The following is a 7,631-nucleotide window of genomic DNA, read 5'->3' on the forward strand; positions in this document are numbered from 1 at the left end:
TTCTTAGTTAAAATCAAACTAAGGTTTCTGTTATCTTTGCGAAATCTTTTAATAAACTACAATAGTAGGAGCAGATATCTCTAAGAACTGTCACACATCTATGACATTTCGGGGTGCTTCCACTGCATAATCATTGAAATAGTTTTGTCGTCAGTCCTATTCGATGTTTTAAAAATTGTGTCCAGGAAATCCTACATTTGGAAGTACACAAATTGTTTTCAAGCTTCTTCATTATCTCCAAAACCGCCAGTTATCTCTGTATGTGCTCATGAAAGTCTCGACTGAAAATAATGATATCATCAATGTTCATTAGACAGGTAAGGTTGTCCATTCAGTACCTCTCAAAGATAATTGTGATGCTCTCTGCAAAGTTTCGGTTACTTTTATCTATCCAAATGACATTAGAGAAATTTTCAGTAGACCGTGATGGTCGTTAATAGAGGCAATTTTGGAATGTCTTCATCTTTGATCTACACTTGATGATAATCCGATATCAAATCCAAAGTGCTTAAACTAGCTGTACCAGAAACGGTATCTAGGAATTCTTTTACCCTTTTTATTAGGAAGGCCTCAGGTTTTGTCACTGCAGCCTACGAAAATGAACACGCGGTTTGATGCCCATGCAGAAGATGACTCACTACCGTTCCATATAAAAAAGTTACATCCTTTCTCTCACTTGCAAAAGCTAAAGTTATTCTCCTGAAAGTCTGCTTGATCGCTTTGTATCTCCTGTACTGATAACATGTATTATCAGATGTGTTGACCCAATATTATTTCATCCTTGGAGAAAATATCCTGGTATTTTTATATAGAAATATCTGCCAATTAGCCTTCTCAGCTTTTAATTTTCCTTCTGATTCGAACAACAAAGTTACTAAAGTATCTAGCATCATGTTGTTAGGTTTTCCTTTTCCTGGTCAACTGCAGATTTCAACGTATCATTCATGCATGATCTTTTGACTAAAACATGTCATATTCATGTGCATTTTACTTTATAAATATTGCTTGGACGAAATAAGATGATCAAGCTGATATCATTGCTGGGAACATGATGGAATCTCCAAGAGGAAGATTCAACAGTGCTGGCAAGCATCCTGATAATAAGAGAAAAGTGGATTGCTCAGAAAATACAGTCAAGTGGCGTAAATGAAATACTTGAGGAATTGCGAAGGAATGTTCTGTGCACAGATGAGGGAGCACTGAAAAGTATATCAAGAGAACTGAACGGTGCAATTGTAAAAATAGATTTTTACAACAATAAGGTGTATCTTGATTACCAATACGGCCAGCACTTAGAAATTCATTGCGAAAGTAACAGTTCCAATGTAAGGCAAAGGGCAGTTCTTGGATCCAGTGAGAGATACGTGCCTGATTTTGATCATTCTTGTCAGAGATTAACAGATCGAGACGGCAATAACAAAGTGGTAAAGAAAACATAACTATCTTCTCAGTCAGAAGAAAACAGTTTGCAAAGGAGATAAGAATAAGAATTCTTTATTTCAGACTACAAAGTCCATACCTCTAAACTAAAATATAATTATAAAGTAAAAACATTGTAAACATAAAAGAACATATATATCATACATACAAGTATACAGATACATTTAAAACAATTAATTGAGCCATGCATTGTTAAGAATGAAATTGAATGGCACATTTAAAGAGTAATTTGTTCCATATACTAATAATATGAGAATTTAAATGAATGTCATAGTTCCAAGGAGATTTCAATATACAGTTCGTACTATTAATTATTCTTGTCATCATTGAGAAAACAAACTTTCTCATTACTTCATGAAAACTGAATACATTATGATTTACAAACATGGTGGAAGCACTGTTCCACCTAGGATGACCTAATAAAAAACGAAGACTACTATTATAACCATTAACTAGTTTTCTTTTCATACATTCACTAAAGTTTGTCCACAGAGGAGCACAATACATAGTTCAGCAATAAGATTTGATATTCAATGAACAATTCTTAAATTTACGTAGAAGCATGTTTGTTCGAGTACACAAAAATCGGTAATGTCTCGTCATATCTTCATTATCCGACCGATTTGATTTCAAAATATGACCCAAATATGTATAACTGTTGACATATGTAAGAACATTGCCGTTAAGATGTACAGGGGGAGGAGATGGTAATTTGAAAGAAGTAGGCTGAAAGACCCTGCATACTGATTTTTTTTTTGTATTATAGATGATATCATTCTCAAATGCGTATTGTTCACATATCTTTAATAATTTCTTTAAACCTGTGATAGATGGACTTACCAATGACATATCATCAGCAAAACTAAAATTATTAAGAAACAACGCATTTGCTGGCAGACGTAATCCCACGTAACACTGACAGAGCTTACGATTTAACTCGCCTATTTATATATCAAATAACAAAGGGGAAAGAATCCCCCCCTGCCTCACCCCATTGGTTACATGGAAAGCGCTGGATATTACACTTCCCCATCTTACACAATACAACTGTTTGCCATGCCAGTTAACTAAATTATGAACTATGTAGACAGGTATTTTAATATGAATCAACTCTTTAAAGAGTGTCCAGTGATTGACGCTATCAAATGCCTTGCAAGCGTCTAAAAAGCATGCAAACACTCGGCTGCCATGTTCCACATAATAGCTAACAGTTTCCTTAAAGGCATATATGCATAAATCTGTTGAATGCTGCTTTTTAAAACCAAAATAATTATCGGAGATTGTGACTTCACATCTTTGCAGCATGATGCATTCAAATATTTTTGAAATAATAGTCGTAAGAGCTATAGGTCTGTAGTTATTTTTGTCCGCCAGGTTACCAATTTTGCTCTTTAGTAGTGGTATAATTGTAACTTTTGTGAAATCATCTGGTACAAAGTGATGCACAAACATACAATAAAATAAAATCATCAATAGCACATGAAGTCTAGTATCTGAAAATTTAAAATGTTCCACATATAAAAAAGAGAAAGAGAAAACAGTAAAAAATGAGATCCAAAACTCATTCAGGTTAGGAACAGCAATGGAACTAATACATACAGTTCCAGATACATATAAAGTAATAAATTTCCGAAATTAGCCAAGTAGAATTCGAAAATTTATTATGTTCTCCATTCACTGTATGTTAGCATGCAGCATGACAGAGATATTAACAAGCTGGTATTAGATTCACAATATGAAAAAGATGACATTTTGCAAATTTTGTAGACGGATTCGAAAACAAAAAATATGAAAGTTTTATGATTCTAGCTTTATTCTTATGAAAATTACAGACTGTCAATGAGCAAGTTGCTGAATCAGAACCTTTCTACAATACGAGATAGAATATTAGCAATTAAGAAATGACTGACGTCTAACGTTCAACTGAAGTTCGTGTTTGGTGGACTATTATGGATCAGTATATTTACAAAATCTTTGATAACACTGGTCTGCAACGTTTTATAAGTCGTCTGCTTCAGAGACATAAAAATTGTGCTACTGATTATGGATTTTGATGTGCTGAATTCAAATATGACAATTAAAACAACTGGTTGACTACTGTTTCCAAAGATATTTTGTACATTTTACATCTATGTATATTGTATAGACAGCAGAGTTTTAATCATTCATTGTAAGCCTAGGTCTTTTCATGTGTTTATGGTTGCTTTACATGATACTATTTCACCTGTCCTGTTTAAGCAACACTTAAAAAACAGAAAAAAAGCTTTTATAAATAAAATTTATTATGAAAACACAAGGCAAAAAACTGTTACGTATATATAAGTACACAGTTTAGTCATTATTCAGTGTGTACTCGACGCTTCTTGGCTTATCTATTGTATTCATTAATTTGAGGATCTCTTGTCACTGTCCAGCAATAGTCTGCAAGCATTGATGCGTTCCATTTGCCCTGATAGTGTTTCTCCATTGTTGCAATGTCCTGGCGAAATCGCTCGACACGCTTGTCGCGCACTGCTCCGCATTTCGGTGGAAAAGCAATTCTAGATGAGAGTGCATGTTGCAAGCATTGTTTTTGCATGCCTAAAGAAGGTTTACACCAACTCCTGCCTTGTTTGTAAGAGAAAATGTGTTGCCACTAACTGGAAGGCTTTCTATGCAGTATTTTCCTTTCCACGCAGTGGACGGTCAAAGCTTCATCGCGAATATGAGGACCAACACAGACACCTTCCTTTATCTTACCTTCACTTAACCTTGGAGCTGCCATCATACCATCAATGTTGTTGAATGCTAAAAGGTCACCTTCAATGAAGAAGAATGAGACAAGATCCTTTTGACGGTCAGGGAACATGTCAACCCTAACATCACCTACCAGAAGATTCCATTGTTATATTATGGAGCTTAACAGCTCTGTCTTACTCTTGGATAGTTCCAAATCCCATACAAAGTCATTTAGTTCATATTGTGTTGAGAGGAGGAGGATGCGAGAAAATATGGGTCATGTGATATTGATGGTTCAGGACTAGAAGTTTCATGCTCTTCTTCGTCTGACTCGAGTGAGAACGATCCAACTGAAGGCACCATGCATAAGTAAGAATTACTGATATGATCTGTTGGTTCTCTCCAAATCATTGACACTGCAAAAGCAATAGGTTTCCATTTCCTGTTCAACCACTGACGAAGATTTGTTGCAAATGTGTTACAGCATGTGGTGACCACCCAGTGGTGTCACTAGGGGGTTGCGAGGGTGCGGACTGCACCGGCTGCCACCATCAGAAGGCATGACACCAAAACGACTGTCTATAAAAATTTTGTGCAGGGAGGAGATCCGTGGGGGTGACACCATTAATTACTGCACTGGGTGACACCATCCCTAGTGACGCCACTGTGCCCACCTCTTGTCCTGATCTCCAATTTTGCAGCCAATAAAAGTGATAGGCTTTCTTAACCATAGTGGTTATACTATGCTTTTTATGCAAATGTAACTTCACCACATACATAGCAGAAGTTATCTGCATTATTCACACAAGTACGAGGCATCTCTGCTCATTTTGTCTATAAAAAAAATGTGTCCCTTTGCAACATCAAACAGACAAATAAGAGAGCATGATACTGTATGATTTCTTCAGCTGATATAGGGCAATTTGTTCAGCAGAGTGATGTAAGCTTAGTTATAATTGCATCATTCAGAACTTTTAAGAATAACATGGTCAATTCATAACATGAATGACGCAATACCAGCTTCAAATTACATCATTCATTGGGTTGTCTAAAAAGAAAGTACTGTTCAAACCCAGTCATACTTTTATTCATAGATCCAGACAAAGTTGTATTTTAGTCATTTCTGGTTTAAATTGAAATCCCTTCCCTTTATAACACACTTATCCTCCGCCATTCCCATGTCAAGGGTCGTATATACTGACCCAATATCATATTTTTAAAACCAGAGACAATAAACAATTTTAGGCATCATTATCGTTCTCGTTGACCCAGAATTAGAAGAGTTTGACTATATTTATTTCGGAACCATGTTGGCTGTAGACCAGTGGTGAATTATAATTCACTTACTTGGTTTCAATCTTACCTAACAGGATGGTAAAATTGTGTTTATGTGGTCAATACCATATCCTCTTTACAATATGTAAAAAATGGAGTCCTTTGAGGATTTAATCTTGGCATTTCGCCTTTTCTCCATTTCAGTAATGATTTACCACTTCCTATGAATGACACTTAGACTGATATTTTTTCGGACGACACAACATTAGTTACATTACAATCCCGTACCTTGAGCAAAATTTACAATATAATGTTTATAGTGCTATGCCTTGGTGAGGAACCAACCAAATACAATTCAAGACAGAAAAATCTAGCTGTATAACAATTGGATCAAGGCAAAAAACAAAGAAATTAGAGGATATAAATATATTTGTTCAGGGAACTAAATGAAATAACACAGAAAATCAAACAGCGATTAGGTTTATTTTTTTTCAGCATTTTATAATGGGGAAAGTAAAATAAATCACGTGTTCTTCAGTATCCAACAGAATGGCCTTATTCGTATGTGCCAGATCATATGCTTAAACTTTGTTTTGTTTGCCCTGGGATTCTGTTTTGATTCATGCAGATGACATGGCCAGTCAAAAGAAGCTGGGCCTGGATTAGCTTGGCTTCGATGCTTGTTGTATTGGCTCTGTCAAAGACTTCCTGGTTGTAGATTCGGTCATGTCACTTGATCCGCATGATGGATATCATGGAGCGTTGGTGGAATTATTACAACTGACTGATATGCCTACGGTAGACAGTCCACGTTTCACAGCCATAAGGACAATTGCATTGTACACCTACTTCTTTTTATTGACAGGCGTATGTCCTTGTGCTACAAGACCTTCGTTCAGAGTCGTCCCAGTGCTTGACTCGCTTTTTGGATCCTCGCAGTAATCTTTTTTCCTAGGGAGCCATCACTGGATATAATACTACCTAGGTATTTGAAATTGTCCACATTCTTCAGCTGCGTGTCACCACTGGAGATGTGGGGTTGTGAAGGGACAATGTTTGGGGAGGGCTGGAAGAGGACTTCTGTCTTTTAGGCTAATTAGATTGGAGGCTTCAGAGAACCTTTTCACAATTGCCTGTAGGTGAGTCTCTTCATGGGTCATGAGGGCACAGTCATCTGCAAAGAGAGCTTCAGTGATAATTCTTTCTAGGGTCTTGTTTTTTTCTTAGATAGGCGACGCAGATCAAACACTGATCCATCCAAGGTCAAGGTCACGGATGGCATGGAACAGTACCTGTGTGAAAAAGAGGTTCAAGAGTACCGGAACGAGTACACAGCCTTTGGCACAGTTAGATATGAGGAATTTCTCGGAGGGTTCACCGTCTGAGAGAATTGTTCCAGTCATGTATCGTGAAAGAGCCGGATGAGGGTAGTAAACTTCTGAGGACAACCAAGCTTCTTGAGTATTACCCACAGTGCGTCTCGGTTGACTGTATCGAGTGCCTTCGTCAGGTCTGCGAAAAAGGCATACAGATTCATGTTCTGCTCAAGGCACTTCTCTTGGATTTGTCTCACTACGAAGATTATACCAACGGTGCTACGGTCTGAGCGAAAACCACACTGATACTCGGGGAGGTTTTATTCTGACACTGCCGCAATAAGCCTGTTGATAATGATGCCTGCAAGTATTTTGCCAGGTATGAAGAGCAAGGAGACGCCTCTGTAGTTACTGAAGTCCGCACGTGTGCCTTTAATCGTATAGACGTTCATAATTGATGCAACGCGGAAGTCGTCTGGCATCTCCTCTTCCGTCCAGATGCTGATTAGCACATCGCGGAATGCCTCCAGAATCTGTTCACTGAGAGACTTGTACACCTCCGCCGAGATACCTTCCTTTCCAGATGCCCTGCCACAGTTCATTTCTTTAATGTCCTTCCTCAACTCCGCCATCGTGTGCGGAACATTCAATTGGTCGTGTGTTGGCTGTTGTGTATTTGTTCAAGGACAGATTGGCTGACAGATGAGGACAGGTTTAGGAGCTGGCTAAAGTATTCTTTCCATCTTCCCTTAATGCCTGCATTGTCCTTTATTAGTGTACTGCCATCATCAGCAACGAAGGGGGCAGAGCCAGACTTTGAAGGGTGGAAGATTGACGTGATCAAGGTGTAGAACTCTTTGGAGTTGTTAGTGTCGGTATAGC

General features: G+C 37.6%; 1 pseudogene; it reads left to right on the forward strand.

Moving 5' to 3' along the window:
* LOC149781441 (uncharacterized) overlaps window positions 1–6,818 on the forward strand; it is a 117,003-nt pseudogene extending 110,185 nt beyond the window's left edge.
* The last annotated feature ends 813 nt before the right edge of the window (window positions 6,819–7,631 follow it).

This window comes from Sinohyriopsis cumingii, chromosome 15 (genome assembly GCF_028554795.1).
Source record: "Sinohyriopsis cumingii isolate HCF-2022 chromosome 15, ASM2855479v2, whole genome shotgun sequence".
Lineage (NCBI taxonomy): Eukaryota > Metazoa > Mollusca > Bivalvia > Unionida > Unionidae > Sinohyriopsis > Sinohyriopsis cumingii.